General features: G+C 36.2%; 1 long non-coding RNA gene across 1 annotated transcript; it reads right to left on the bottom strand.

Annotated features, from left to right (window-relative positions):
* Positions 1-14,362: 14,362 nt before the first annotated feature.
* Positions 14,363-16,647, bottom strand: LOC139819384 (uncharacterized). Its single transcript, XR_011733708.1, has 2 exons — positions 15,339-16,647; positions 14,363-15,238 (listed from the first exon to the last, which is right to left on the bottom strand). It is a non-coding gene; the product is annotated as an uncharacterized lncRNA (long non-coding RNA).
* Between the last annotated feature and the right edge of the window lie 472 nt (positions 16,648-17,119).

Below are 17,119 nucleotides of genomic sequence, written 5' to 3'. Positions count from 1 at the left end.
TTTCTGCTTTGATGCCTGCCCGTTGAAAATTATAGAAAAGAAAAGTCAGCTTAATCCTTGTTTATTATAGTCGTTGATAAAACAGAAGTTCCATTTCTATCTTCTAAAAAGTCTAACTATATAAAAAACAATAAAAAAATTTAGCTAAAAAAAATAGTGAATTTATATTGTGAGAAAATAATGCATGTAATAAAACGTGTACGTTTCCATAGAATTGCAAACGCGTACTTTCTCGCAAGGTTTAAAAAAAAAAAGAAAAAAAAACTAAACTTTGTTCTTGTTATTCATAGACATCAAATGCTATGAAATTGTTTTAAACATTAAGTACTTAAAGTAATCTTACTAAACAACATATTTTTTTCTTAATTTTGGTTAAGTATTTCTTTTCTAACATATTTTAAGTATAAAATTATATCAAAATTACAGAGTACATACTTCCGAGTAATCCTTTAGCATGCATACGATATACTTACATCTACAATTCACATAATAAATTACAGAACTAGTATAATTATTAAAATAATAATTTAGGACTCTCGAAATTGGAAATTCGTAATAGGATGGCTATGAGAGTCAAATGCAGTTGTTTGTGCGTAGATGATCAGAATCACTGATTTATTCCAAATCCATTCCAAATGAATTACAATCGAACGTTTCAGCTCATAGATCGAGCCATCTTCAGCGATATCAAACGACGAATAAAATTAAAATATTGCACAGTTCTCCATTCCAAAGAGGTATATTAGTATAATTAATTACAATAGCACAGTTAGCGTATTTCGCTACTCTTCAGTATAGCCAAGATTAATCCGGGGCTTGTGTGCCTCTAAAAGTTGCATCTATCATGATAAACGTATATGTATACAGTGCCTTCCGAAAGTTCGGGGCCACCTAAATAATTTGTGAACGGTTTGAAATATAGGATTAAAATTTATAGGGATACAATGGGATCACAAAGTCTATTATTTAACCACAAAAAACACCCACCTCCACACCCCCGGGGGACGGGGGGATGGGGGAGCCAAAAAATCTTAAATGGCATGTGGGGTTGAGTGAAGGCTCGTTTGAAAGGGAAAGACGAAAACAACGCGATGTCGCCGAGGTGTGTATGAAACCTCTCTGCTGTGTGTGTGTGTGTGTGTCAGCAGAGATAAGAACCCCACGGTTCGTTATTCCCACGCACACACACACACACACGCACACACACACACACACACACACACACACACACACACACACACACACACACACCCGCGCGCGCACACACGCACACGCACACGCACACGCACACGCACACGCACACGCACCACGCACGCACGCACGCACGCACACACACACACACACACACACACACACACACACACACACACACACACACACACACACACACACACACAGCAGAGAGGTTTTGGAGTCAACTACCGCGGAAGTTACGAACCGTGGGGTCTTTATCTCTGCTGACTGCTATGTTCAAATAATCATAACTCTGCGAAAAAAAATCGTACAGACCTCGGCGACATCGCGTTGTCTTCGTCTCGAAAATCCCTTTCGAACGAGCCTTCACTCAACCCCACATGCCATTTAAGATTTTTTTGGCTCCCCCATCCCCCCGTCTCCCGGGGGTGTGGAGGTGGGTGTTTTTGTGGTTAAATAATAGACTTTGTGATCCCATTGTATCCCTATAAATTTCAATCCTATATTTTAAATCGTTCACAAATTATTTAGGTGGCCCCGAACTTTCGGAAGGCACTGTATAGTCGTATGTAAATTGAAATGCTCAAGATTTTTCTCAAAAAACGGGCAATATATATTTATTCACTCGGATTACGCGAAAAGATTCGTTTGAGTTGAGGAATCTCTAAAAACATATTTCATAAATTTCAACTCAACGCACGCGCGCGCGGGCGCGCGAAGTGGCAGCGATTTAGTGTGTTCTGAGAACATGCATGTGCATGAGAATGACTCCTTCAGCAATCCAATGTAATCAAAATGAAGTACGTACGCAAACAGAGATTGTCGCTGCAAATAGCTGTCGAGTTCCCCATTTGCTGTGTAAAACCGCTGTGTATAGTTCCGTGTAAGAGCAATTTGACCTTGCGCAGCATAAGCAAATATTATCACTTTGACTGACACGTGCATACGACACTTACAAGGAAAGGCGTCCCAGGTGTTCCTCTTCGATTTTAATGAAATGGTGAGTTTGCAGAGGGAAAGAAAATATTTGATACGTATTTTTTTGTCGACAAGTAAGCATGTTTAAGGAATAAAATCAACTTTAAAAAATTGGCCAAATGATAAATATCAAGTTTTTTTTTATCATTCTAATTGTCCAAAATGTCTAAATATGCTAAATTATGAGGAAGTCCGGTTTGTGAGCGCAGAAAGTCATTGATACACGATGCACACATGGCGAATGTATGCGTAATAAATCTTACAGCATTACATATCTTATCAACATCGATAACATAACGGAGACAATGAAAATTGGCATTGAGAGGATTACAATGATCTAATATTAGATATTGAACCTAATTCACTTTTAATAATTAAAAGAGATATACTATATTTTAATATCGTTTTCTTTTTTAAAAAAATTGGAAATTTCTAATTCTTTTCTTTAGCATTCTAATCGTCTAAAACATATAGCGCCACAAAATTATAAAGGAGTCTGCGAGCGCAAAGGATTGGTACGTGATATGCATGTGGTTGATGTAGGTACGCGGAGACAAATTTCGGCATTACGTCTTGTCAGCGTTGACAATGCGGTGCAAACGGCGGACGGTGCGTAGCGAGGGTACTGATATGCGTTGCAGTGACGCGCGCAATATAATGCATATATGCACCGGAACGCTGCAGAGAAAATGCAATCGTACAATGGAGCGTCAGCAGCAAGCGTTGGCAACAAGGAACATGCGGGTGTAACGCGAGTTTATGATATCGTAATACGATCTCTATGCAATAATGCCGGACGGATAAACGGCGAAATAATCGGCGAAATAAACCAGGCACGTCTCCGCCACCGAGCATTGTAAAATCTTACTACAGTGATATATCGCTACAACACACGGCGCACAATGCGAACATAACGCGCTGATGGATGTGTCTTGTCGACATGTTATTTGTCATCGCGTGACTGAATTAACAACGCGATATGCGCGCTTAGCTCGTAAACCAGTTGCCGTTCAAGTGCAGTCAAGCGAGTTACGACTTTCCTTCGAGAGCACTTCGCAGAGACGTAGTTACAGATTGTTTTATTTCTCGCAAAGGGTGTAAAATACAAGATGTATAAAAAAATATCAGTTATTTTATTTTGTATGAAGAAACCTCTTCGAGAAATTTCTTTATAGCTTCTTCTTAACGATCAATTATTCAGTTTCTTCTCTTCCGTAATCATTTAAATGACATACGAATTTTAGCGTTTGACGTAAAAATTCGGTGAGAATAAAGTCCTCTTGAATTTGTCGACGGAAAAAGATATGTAATCTACCATTTTTTCAAATTGTCAATTTAATTTTTAAATATAAAACGTAGATCTGCTACATTATTATACACCAATTCAGTTTTTCTCACTAAAATATGGTTATTTCGTCCCCATTTGCTCTAGGAAGGTTCTTTCTCAATCATCAAGAGAACCGGCTTTCTGTTTCTTGCTTATCTAAAGGTATAGCCAAGACGAGATCCGAAGAAATTGTCGGCGGCATCAGAGAATCGACTAGAATTCCGTCTTCAATTCGAACATTGAGATGGAGAGATACATAATAACATTACCGATAAAACTTAACTTTAATATTAATCTTAATTAAACCTTCGCTTGCAGTGAGAAGTAAGACTACTTTGTCACATTTGTTTAGAAATTTTTTTTATAGAAATGTATTATTTTATCGTTTTCTATAAGATGCATCGGAAAAACATACGTCTGCATGCGTAATTCTGGAAGTAATTTGGTAATAATAAAGCATTATTATTGCAAAATAAATTATTTTTGAAATTGCAAGATTTCTGCTGAAAAAGTCCGATTAAAACCATTAGAAAATCCTATTCGGTCTAATAAGATTGAATTGTGTTTTTGAACCTGCATTTTCCATTAAAACATAATTACTCTCAAATTAGTTGTACTTATTTGTTGAACTGGAACTTATCCCAATAGTATGTATAAATAAGTTTCTATGATTTTGAATCGGATTCAATAGAAATATTCACATTTCGTCCTATATGTTTCAATATGTCTATATTGGTTTCGATTACGCTCAATCGTAAAATAGCAATCTTTGAGAGTAATTATGATTTAATGGAAAATACAGGTTCACAAAAACACAATTCAATCTTATTAGACCGAATGGGATTTTCTGATGGTTTTAATCGAACTCTTTCAGCAGGAATATTACATATTTTTGTAATCTCTTGCAATTTTACTTTTATTTTATTTTTTATAATTTTGTTTTTACTTTTTAATATTACTTTTGAAATCGGTTCGATTCTACGTTGATACACTTGCAAAGGTTGTCTAAATATTGCATATTTGTACTTGTGTCTCTGAAACGTTTATAAAAGATCCTTGGAAAGCTTTGCTCCAACTTCCGTAAGCGTTCTCGAATATTTCGCGATTGCCTCTTTCTGAAAGTGAGGAAGATAATCGGGAGAATGACTCGCGTAGGTGCACTATGCTTTCGATAGCAATCACCGCGAATTGTCGCAGGAAAGTGGCTTAACGCGCATTTGTTAGCGTAGATATTAGCTTTTACGATTATACACTTTATCCACGTTTTCCATGTTCTGTTGAGGAATACTAATTTTGATCAGTATTTTGAATACTGATTTTGATTTTGATTTTTTTATCAGGAAAGCTAATTTTGATATGGATATTTGAACAGATTAAATATACGAATTGCACAAGATAAGAATAACAAAATATACGTCAAGCAAAAAGTACCAAATAACGCAGGTGAGTCTTTTATTAACTCACATGTGTATGTTTCCTTGTTGCGAACGATGTAGCTCTTTATATTCATTTCTTATAGGAAGACGTGCGAGTTTTTCTTTAAAATTAAATTTATTAAAACAACAAATGATATACACGTTAATTATACAAAATAAATTTAAATTTTTATAATTCAATATTATGACAAGCATCATTTCGCAAGGAAAAGGAAAATTAAACAAAGTGACGAGCAAATTTTGAACAAGTTGCATCGTAACAATAAATGTATGTGTGTGTGTAATTTTTATAAAAATTATAAATAAATCGAGATAATGTGCCTTAATAAATTCTTTCTAATTTAATTTGAAACAATTCAAGTTTTGTTGATAAATGTCAGGCCTTTTAAGGCTTGTTCTCCTGATCGCAAACAAATGGCGAGAACTTGAAAAGCAACGGTACTACATTTTACAGCTGACCATTCTTACTGCTGGCACTTTTGTCAGAGTACGCGTTTACTCGCGCTCTTCCTGTATAGCTACATATACAACTTCCTGTATATTTGCGAATCCTAATGTAAATGCAGTATTGAGCGTTTTCTAGAATGATAAGAAGCGAGATGGGGCAAACGAATAAGGCTTGTCCTCCACGCGTGTGTGTAATAAGCCACGCGAATAAGATGAGACCGCTTTACCGCTAATTATATCCAAAGAAGTAATTACTTTCTTCCGTGCTTGGTGATCCGCGATAAAAGCCTAACCACATAGCGACAAGCTTCCTTGACGAAGAAACGAAATTGTTCACCGATGCGTGACTTAAAGTGCCATGTCTGTTAAACACTCTCGAAAAAAAGCCCGGATAATTGTGCACACTTGGCCCGTAGTATTACTGGAAACGGTTGCAATATAGACGAGAAGCTGACGGCTCTAACTAGATAATCTCACGGGATGCTCGGAACTGTTTGCAATACCATGTTTCGATTACAGTAAATGTTAATATTGTATCATGTTGCATGTAGCAACGATAGTGTGTAAGTAAGTTTATGAAAAAAAAGACGAACAAAAGTAACTTTGATTACAAATTAATATTAGAAAAAAGTTGTCGCGATTATTTGTTCGAGTTTTAAAATTTGCATGCACATTGTAATAATGTATCTTATCTTTTCTATTTTTCTATAATGCTGAGTTAGATCAAACAGTTTCCAAATATTTATACTTAAGCAGATTTACCCGTTTCTTTAAATTTGACATCATTTTTTTGGTATTACTAGAACATTACAAGCGCGATACGCGCGCGCCATTTAGCTTTTTTTCTATATCATTACACAAAACAACATTTGTAACGCTATTGTTCTTTAATAATAACACATTAAAAAAAATTTAACGGTATATACATAACAACATGATTTCCAAATGACTTTGTACAGAAAAAAAATTTATTTTAATTATCTTCATGTTTTTTGCAACGATATAAATACACTTTGAATAATTAATTAAAAACATATAAAAATTAAGATATGAATTTTCCGTAACATCTATTAATGCTCGTATAATGGTCTTACTTTTCATTATAGCCTTAATTAAAAACCTCAAAAAAAATACGTACAATTTTTATATACAAAATTTTTAACATGCTTCTTATCTCTTTGATTACGAAAGTGAATTCTTAACTCTTCGGTCCCGCCTCTCTCTCTCTCTCTCTCTCTCTCTCTCTCACGTTCTCTGTTTCTTTTTTTTTCTTTCTCTCTGCCTCGACTTTTCTTCTTTTTCTTTTAGTTGTCATCTTTAACTTTGTCATATCCAATCTTGGAGAACGAAGAAATTACGAACACACACGCTATCACCATCTTCATCGTCGACGAATTACGCACAATATAAGTTTAATTATTATTTTAAGGCTTACCTCCCTCTCATTTTCTCTTTCTCACCTCTTTTCTCTTCCCCTCCCAGATAGCACAGTTGATCTTTATGAATTCATAAAGATTAGATTCAGATCTTTTTGAATTCATAAAGATCAGCTGTGCTATCTGGGCTCTCTTCCCCTCTTTCTACCTCCCTCTCTCTCTCTCTCTCTTTCTTTCTCTCTGTTTTTTTTTCTTTGTTTCTCTCTACTCTTCTTTTTTTCCTTTCGTTTGTATCTTTATCTTTGTCATATCTAATCACGGAGAACAAAAAAAAATTACGAACCCACACGCTATTACCTGTGTCATCGTCGACGAGTTACGCACAATATATGTTTAATTATTATTTTAAGGCTTACTCGTCTTTTTCTTCTCCCTCTCTCTCTTTCTCTTTTTCTCTCTTTATCTCTCTCTTTCTCTGTCTCCTTCTTTTCCTCTTGTTCATCATCTTTAACTTTGTAATATCTAATCAAAAAGAGTAAAAAATTACGAACAAACACGCTATTATCATCTTCATCGTAAACGAGTTATGCACAATATAAGTTTAATTATTATTTTAAGGCTACTCGTCTCTTCCTTCTCCCTCGCTCTCTTTCTCTCTCCCCCTCTTTCTCTTTTTTTCTCTTTATCTCTCTCTTTCTCTGTCTCCTTCTTTTCCTCTTGTTCATCGTCTTTAACTTTGTAATATCTAATCAGAAAGAGTAACAAATTACAAACTGATGGTGCAGGATTTTGTGCAGGGATGAAATCAGACAATGCAGCGTGCTACGTGTGCTAATGGCGAGAGAGCGCTCTATATTTCTGCAGTGTAACTTATACAAATAATCGAGAATCGACATAGAATATGAGATCGATAGGTCGATCTAGAACGAGAGTGTGCGAGGGTGTGCATGTACATAATATTAAAATAAAATGAGTTTACTTTCTTAACACCCCCACATAAACGAATGTTATTTAGTAAAGAAAAATCAGTTTTTCAGTCCCATCTGCTTTCTGCTTTCAAGCTGCTTTGGCCCGAAGAGTCCTTTGGTTAAGGAGTCCGCTGTCATTTCCTCCGTTGGAATGTATTTCACCTTTATACTTCCTTTCTCGATACATTCCCGTATGAAGTGGTGCCTGGTATCGATGTGTTTTGTTCTAGGTCGATACCCAGCATTTTTAGCGAGATCCACAGCCCCTTTGTTGTCGCAGTAAATGGTCATTCCTGATGATACAGCGTCACTGTCCAGCTCCATGGCTAATTCTCGTAACCACAAAGCTTCTTGACTGGTTGCTGACAAGGCCATATCTCCGCCTCTGTCGTAGATAGCGCTGCTGTCCTCTGCTTCTTACTTTGCCACGATATAGGCCCTCCTTGGAATTTGAATATGTTTCCTGTGACAGAGTGTCTGTCACTCTCATCGTTCGCCCAGTCCGAGTCGCTGTAGCCCTCAATTTTTCGATTTCCGTCTTTGCTGTAAACTAGTTTTACTGTGAGCGTTCCTTTTAGGTACCGCAAGATCCTCTTCAAGGCGATCCAATGAATCCTCCTTGGCTCCTGACAGAACCGACTAACGAGGTTCACGGCGTAGGCGATGTCTGGTCTAGTTCCTTGACTCGCGTAGAGTAGGCTACCTATTGCCTCTCTATACGGAACGCTTTTCATCTCCTCAGCTTCTGCTTTGTCCATTGGCATCAGTCCCTTGGTGAGTTTTTGGTTTGGATCGCATGGTGTTGATACTGGTTTGCAGTCGGCCATCCCGTATCTCTCTAGTACACCGCGGAGATATGTTTCTTGATCAAGGCACAGTTCCCCAGTTGTCTCGTTCCTTGAGATCCGTATGCCCAGGAAGTGACGCGCTTCGCCCAGGTCCGTCATCCGAAAATTTTGTGACAGCTTGGCTTTGATCTTGTTCATTGTTGCATCATCATTAGCGAGAATGAACATGTCATCGACATAGAAACCTAAAATCAATATAAAGTTTTTAATCTTTAGATAATATATACAGGGATCCACCAGAGATTGTTTTAATCCCATTGCTTTGAGTGCGTCGACTAATTTTTTGTTCCAGGCCCTTCCGCTTTGCTTTAGGCCGTACATGGATTTCCACAGACGTAACACTTTTCCGTCTTCATATAGAAATTCTTTTGGAGGTTTTACATAGATTTCCTCTTCTAGATCTCCATGTAGGTAGGCCGAGGTGACGTCCATCTGGTGCATCTTCAACCCATACTTTGCTGCCAGAGCACATAAGAACTTTACGGAATTGTGCCTTATAACTGGTGAATAGGTTTCCTGATAGTCTATCCCTTCTGCTTGGTTACATCCGCGCACTACAAGGCGTGCTTTGTATCTTTCGATTTTTCCTGATGAGTCACGCTTCGTTTTGAACACCCATTTTGTGTCGAGGGCCTTCCTACCCGGAGGTAAATCCACTAACGTCCATGTTTCGTTCTCTTCCAGTGATTTCCTCTCCTCCTGCATGGCCCTTTTCCACAGATCACAATTTTCTCCACGCAATGCGTCTTCGACTGTTTGTGGGTCGTCATCTCTTCCAGCTGCCAGGTAGGTTACATAGTCTTCCATGTTGACCGGCTTTCGAACTCGTGTAGATCTTCTTGGTCCTTCCGTTACCGCATCATTCGCTACTTGTGCAATTTGATCATCTGCTGAATCTTCGTCGCTCGTTGACCCATTTCCACCGCAGTCCGTTGCGTACTCGGATTCCGACGCTTCCCTCACAGTGTCTTCTGAAACAGTCGAATCACTCTCATCCGATACTTCTATAATTTCGTCTTCTATATCTTCGTTCTCTCCATTGAACGTGATATCGATTACTCCTTTTGTTTCGTCGGGTTCCTGTGCTTTCTCTGAGCGAGCTTCCTCCAAGAATACAACGTCCCTACGTTTTACGACGTGTTCCGTACGTGGGTCTATCAGACGATATCCTTTTACGTTGTCATCGTAACCTACGAAAATCAGCTCATCTGCCTTGGGGTCCCATTTTCGCCGTCGCTCCTTAGGTATCTGTGCCATCGCCTTGCATCCGAAGACTCTTAAGTGCTGCAAATTCGGACTTTGCCCGGTCCATACTTCTTCTGGAGTTTTTCCGTCGATTCCATTAGCTGGTGATCTATTGATTAAGTAGACCGCCGTCGCCACTGCTTCCGCCCAATACCTTTTGGGTAGTTCTGCGTCGAACAACATGCTCTTAGCTCTTTCGACGATAGTACGGTTCATCCTTTCTGCCAAACCGTTCTGTTCCGGGCTATAGGGTACGGTTTGTTGGTGCCTGATCCCAGCTTTGCGAAAAAAATTCTCCAAGTCTCGATTGACATATTCTCGGCCGTTGTCTGTTCGGATGGATTTTATTACTTTTCCGGTTTGCTTTTCCACGAAGATCTTAAATTCCTCGATCGTATCCTTGACTTGGCTTTTTCTTTCTAAAAAATACACAAAGACTTTACGAGAGAAATCATCAGTCAATGTCATAAAGTATTTCGAACCACCGATTGAAGCCTCCTCCATGGGTCCACATAAGTCGGAGTGTACAAGCTCGAGCATTCCATTGGCACGTTTTCCGTCCTTCGGAAACGGTTTTCTCGTGATCTTTCCTTTGATGCACGATATACATGGCTTTTCTTCGAATTTTCCCATACTGATTCCTGTCATCGACCTCTTGCTCAGTTCCATGACGCTCCGATAGTTTAGATGGCCAAGTCTGCGATGCCAGAGTTCTGCAGTTGGCTTCCCTGCTACGTAGAAGTTCCTCTCCGCTGTTACGTCAAGCTTGTAGATTCCGCCGTCCAATGACATTGTTCCAAGGTTGTTCCCTTCTTCGTCGCAAATCTCGTTGCCCTGTGGCGTGAAATGCACTGAGAGACCTTTTCTTACCATTTGGCTGACCGACAATAGATTTACCATACTATTAGGTACATATAAAGCATCGCGTGCTATAATGTCTTGCGCTCCGCTATGTGTCTGAACTTTCAGATTTACATCGCCGATCGACTCCGCCATTAATTGTTGGTTATTCGCCATTGTTATTTTTTCCGAGCTCTTTCTTTGATTATTCAATTCAGTATCTTTCGCCGTTAAATAAGTTGACGCGCATGAATCAACGTACCAAGTTTCGCCATTCTGAACTTTTGAAGCTAAAAATGCCCAGTAAACCTTCTTACCTTGTGCTGAGCTACTTTGACTGGTGGTCGATTTCTCTTCGCTGTTCTCGCCTTTAGCGGGTTGTTCCGGCAGACTTACTTTACATTTGCTTGCGAAGTGACCATAACCATTGCATCGAAAACATTGTATCTTCTTTGGTTTAGCTTTGGCTCCTTTGGCTCCTTTGGCTCCCTTCGTGTAGAGTGCTGCGTTGCTGCCCGTATTCTTAACACCTTTCACGTTCTTGACTTCCTGCAACAGTTTTGTTTTAATAAAATCCGCTGTTATTGCCATCCCAGAGTTCTCAAGGCCCATTATCATTGGGCGGTAATCCTCTGGTAGTCCGGCGAGAAGCAACGTGCCGACCCAATCATCCGGTACTTTCAAACCAATGCCGTTCAACTTGTGCGCCGTCTTGATGATTATATTTACGTATTCCTCAACGTCTTTGCACCTCTCGAGTTGCGTAGATACGAGAGTACGCAATAGATTCACCTTCCGCGTCAATCCCGAATCCTCGAATACTGCTTGAAGCTTTTCCCAAACTTCTTTCGCGGTGGTACATTCTTCGACGTGTACGTAATTTACGGGCTCTAACGACAGGATAATTCTTGTTTTCGCTTTTGTTACCTTTCTGAGATCGGCTATGTCTTGTTCCGTTCCGATTATGCACCCCCACAGGTCGTCGTATTCCAACCACGCTTGCATGGCGAACTTCCAGTCCTGATAATTTTCTCTCCCTTTTAGCTTCTCGATTAGCTGAGATCCTTGAGAGACAGACATCTTCTTTCGAGAACGTTCTACCGCGAGCAATCTTAGGTTAGATTTTACGGCGCGTGACTTGCAACGTCTCCCTTTTAACACGACTTCACGCAAAGAAGAAAATATTACCGCAGTCCTTTGCTTCAAATATTTTCATTCGTGTTTGCTGATATTCTACGATCTCCTGGGCCCATAACCTGATGGTGCAGGATTTTGTGCAGGGATGAAATCAGACAATGCAGCGTGCTACGTGTGCTAATGGCGAGAGAGCGCTCTATATTTCTGCAGTGTAACTTATACAAATAATCGAGAATCGACATAGAATATGAGATCGATAGGTCGATCTAGAACGAGAGTGTGCGAGGGTGTGCATGTACATAATATTAAAATAAAATGAGTTTACTTTCTTAACACAAACAAATACGCTATCATCATCTTCATCGTAAACAAGTTATGCATAATATAAGAGTTTAATTATTATTTTAAAGCTTACCTCTCTCTTTTTATCTCTCACTTTTTCTCTCTGTCTTCTCTTTTTTTCTCTCTGCCTTTTTCGACTCTTTTCAATCCAAACACATGATAATCAGAGGGAGCAAGGTCAGGGCTATATGAGAGATGATTTAAGATCTGAAATCCTAGGCACCTAGCATCCTAGGCATCCACCGTGCACACAACTTGTGATACTTGAGAATCTCCGTGACAATAGTACAAGATACGTTCTCTAAGAATGTATTTACCCTGCGCGGGAGTTTGAAATGCCTGGGGTATTTGTCTCGTGAAATATGAAATCTCAATTTTTGCTCTGTTAATTTTTAAAACATTCTTATTCATTTTTCTTGTCTTTTTTCTCTTCTATAAAATATGTACTGTGAAATATGAGAGAGAGAATAATATTATACTATAATTAATATAATCTAATATACTAATTAGTTTTTATATATCCTTTAACTTCAACATGCTAATATGTAATTTATAATATTATCGAAAAAGGATAGCATATTGACTTTGCAAAAATTTAAAATTAGTAGTATCTATTTTTAATTCTCCTTTTTTAATATTTACAATTGTACATAAAATTATAATCAATTATAAGTATTACCATATACATTTTATAAAACTATTGTAAAGTTCATAAATTTAATTACCTATGCATCTAACTTTAATATATTTATAGTTTAAGATATTAAAAATTATCTCTTTTATTAATTTCTACCACTACTGCAAGTTTTACCTTTTACACTTAATCATCCATTATATCTTGTTCTTTTCGAAGACAATCAATACTATAATGCATATGAATAATATAATATCCATGATGTAGTACATTAAAGTAATTAGCAATACATATATATACATATCGTAAAGAACCATATACTAATTTGTCTATAAATACAATATAACAAACTTATTTACTTTATAAAATAATTTTCAATAAAAATTTGGCACAAGTAAGGCTCACACAGAAAAATACAAAACGTAAACAGTATAATTTAAGCAGTAAGCGGATCAGTCAATTCTTTCATCTTTTGCCCACGTTTATTCACTCTCCTATTCTCTTCCTCTTTCCTTCTTTCTTTTAAACTCTCTTTTTTCCTTCCTTCTTTCGTTATTTCACTCTTTTCTTTTTTTAATCCAAATACTTTAAATCTCATATTATGTCGTAGATTCATCTATGTATAAGATATAACCTTATACAGTATCGTAAAACATTTGTATATGTTGTACACAAAACATGTTATAAGCAATGTTAACAGGTGGGAAACAAATACTTCTCACTGAAAATAAAATATAACACAAAGTATCATTTTTAAAAAATTAAGAATAATAAAAATTATAAAAAAAGTAAAAACGTTTTATAAAACTCATCTGGAAAATAATCTTGAATACATTCAAAAGGAAAAGAGAAATATTTGTTGACGTAGCAGTAAATGCTAAAATATTTAAATGTTTAAATGCTTGAATACAATGCATGAAAAATGTAACGTTGTATAACAACATGACTTTTAAATGACTTTATACAAACAAATCTTTTTATTTAAATTGATTTTATGTCTCGCAAAGATATAAATACATTTTTAATAATTAATTTAAAGTCTCGAAAAATAAATTTAATAATTAATTGAAAGCTTCAAAAAATGAAAGAGAGAAACTATACATATAACTCATTATATACGAAATTTTTAATATGCCTATTATCTCTTTGATTACAAAGGTAAATTCTCAACTTCTCTCTCTCTCTCTCTCCCCCCCTCTTCCCCTCTCTCTGTCTGTCTTCTACTTTTTCCCTCTCTTGTTCGTCATCTTTAACTTTGTTGAACACATCTAATCACGGAGAAAAAAAATTATGAAGAAACACGCTATCACAATATTAATCGTCGACGAGTTACGCATAATATAAGTTTAATTATTATTTGAAGGCTTACCTCCTTCTCTCTTTCTCTTTCTCTGTTTCCTTCTTTTTCTTTTTCTCTCCTTATCTTTCTCTTTCTCCGTCTACTTATTCTCCTCTTGTTCATCATTTTTACTATATCTAACTTATTTACTATATCTAACTATAATCTAACTTTGTAATATCACACTATCATCATCTTCATCGTAGATGAATTATGCATAATATAAGTCTAATATTATTTTAAGGCTTGCTTCTCTCTCTCTCTCTCTCTCTCTCTCTCTCTCTCTCTTTCTTAAAATTATTGTTTATGTATGCTAGTTCTTACAGATATTTTTATGTCGTTATCTTGCCATTTTGTATCTTTGCCCTTCAGCCCTTGCTTCAGCCTATGCTTGGGCATATTAAATATATATCAAATCAAATATCTCTTTCTTCTTCTTCTTCTTCTTATTTTCTTTTCTCTCTGTCTCTCTCGACTTTTCTTCTTTTTTTCTTATTTGTCAACCTCAACTTTGTCATATCTAATTACAGAGAACAAAAAAATTACTAACACACACAATTACTAACACAATCACTATCACCATCTTTATCGTCGACGACTTACGCACAATATAAGTTTAATTATTTTTTTAAAACTTACTTTCTTCTCTTTTCTTCCATCTTTCTCTCTTTTTTTCTTTGTCTCCTTTTTTTTCTCTTGTTCATCATTTTTAACTTTGTAATATCTAATCACAAAGAATGAAAAAATTACGAACGAACGCTCTATCATCATCTTCATCGTAGACGTGTTACGTATAATATAAGTTCAATTATTTATTATTTTAAGGCTTACCTGCCTCTTTTTCTTTTTTCTCTTTCTTTCTGTTTGCTTCTTTTCCTCTTGTTCATCATTTTCAACTTTGCGATATCTAATCGTAAAGAATAAAAAAATTACGAATGAACACGATATCATCATCTCTATCGTAGACGAGTTACGCACAATATAAGTTTAACTTCTTATTTTTATTATTATTTTTATTTTTATTTTAAGGCTTACCTGCCTCTCTTTCTCTCTCTCTTTTTCTCTCTTTCTTTCTCTGTCTTCTTCTTTTCCTTTTGTTCATCATTTTTAACTTTGTATAATAATATCTAATCACAAAGAATAAAAAAATTATGAACAAACACGTTATTATCTTCATCGTAAATGAGTTACGCACAATATAAGTTTAATTATTAGTTTAAGGCTTACCTCTCACTTTTTCTCCCTGTCTCCATCTCTTTTTTTCTCTTTTTTGACACTTTTCAATTTGCACACACTGTCTGCACTGAGCGCACACGTGCGTATATATGCTGTCTCTTTTCAATATTCTCAAACGTCATCGGGTTTCAAGATTGCCGGCCATGCATATATTTCTCTCTCTTTATACGTATCTTTATATAACCTTATGTAGTAGTAATTTTACTACTGTTGTGTGCACAAAACATTTGTACATACACAAAACATATTGTTATAGCAACATTTATGAAAACCGTTAATATAACTGAAATAAGAAGATAACACAAAGTATCTTATGTAAAATAATAAAATACTAAAAATTATAATAAAAATATTATATAGAATTTATCTAAAACTTATCTGAAATTTTTCGATGACAACCATTCACAGACGCGCGCTGCGCGCGTTATTTAGCTTTTTAAATTTTATACTTTTTATTATAACTTATTTTAACTACTATTTGATTTTTACTACGTTACACTATTATACTCACACGACAATACGCTAACGTTCAAACTGTCAAAACACACTCCGCGATGACAGTTCCTCACGGGATGAAGCAAGCTACGGCGCGGCAATCAATCGAGATAACCAATCAGCATCGCGGTAAAAAGGTAACAATAAATTCGACTATCGACTTAACACGCCTTTTTTAAGAGTGGATCAATAATGCTTTCTATAAAAATAATAATAAGAAAATTTGCTTCTGTCCAATTTATGAAACAACCATACTTTTTCCATGTATTATAATTTGACATTTCTAAAAAAAACTTCGGTAAATATTTACTTTTAGGGGAACACCTCAGAACGACTCTAACTTTGATATATATAGACATACATATTAGTGAATTTATGCTACTAAGCGAATTCCGTTAAAAAAAAGCAGGCGGCAATTGTTTAAGCAAAAGTTTAATCTAAATTTCTTTGATCTTTGCATGCATATTTTGGTATTATGATTGAGAGTAACATTGAAAAAGAAATAAAACGCCTGGGCAGAAACTGAGAAGCGGAAGATACTTTGCCCAAGTATTCACAACCCTTCTGACAATGCACAATTGTTTACCTTTTCATCAATGTATGGGCATCCGGATACTCACTGCGTGTTTTCGATATGCACTGCAACAATTTCTTTATAACAGCTGTTTTATAACAGTAGGCATCGATTTTAGGGGTTTTCTAAAGGCCTTTTGTGTTTTGTTTCGGGCGGAAAAAACGAGTTTTAAAACAGGTACGGCCTGTGCAAACTCTCACTGCTCTCAGTGCTGAGTCAGCAAAAAATGTAAACAGACATATTTTATGTAGTTAAAGGCCATTGCACGTAACAAAGTTTTAGTCATAATCGTAAGGTTGTAAGAAAATAGACCAATCACAGTCGATTATTTTCCTCGCACTTGAAGAATAATCAAGTGTGATTGGTCTATTTTCTTACGGCCTTACGATTAAAACTAATTTTAATACTCAGATGAAAGAGTTATCGAATGTGCAATTTGCAAGGTGAACAATGTTATTTACATACTATTAAAAAAAAAACAGTTTTTTTCAAGCAAATATATTTGCTAAAATGTTTAGATATTACTTATTGCTAAAGTTAATGTTATTATTTTAGGTTAAGTGCAGAAGAAAGAAAACAATACATAACCAATCTATTGGACACCATTGAGTCTTCGGAAAACAAATATATCCAACGATGATGAAGATTGGGATATATCCCATCATTAGTACATTACAATCTTACAATGAAACTTCAGACAATG

This window comes from Temnothorax longispinosus, chromosome 9 (genome assembly GCF_030848805.1).
Source record: "Temnothorax longispinosus isolate EJ_2023e chromosome 9, Tlon_JGU_v1, whole genome shotgun sequence".
NCBI classification, from domain to species: domain Eukaryota; kingdom Metazoa; phylum Arthropoda; class Insecta; order Hymenoptera; family Formicidae; genus Temnothorax; species Temnothorax longispinosus.
The sequence above is the reverse complement of the archived record's forward strand: the minus strand, read 5'-3'. Positions and strand labels throughout refer to the sequence as shown.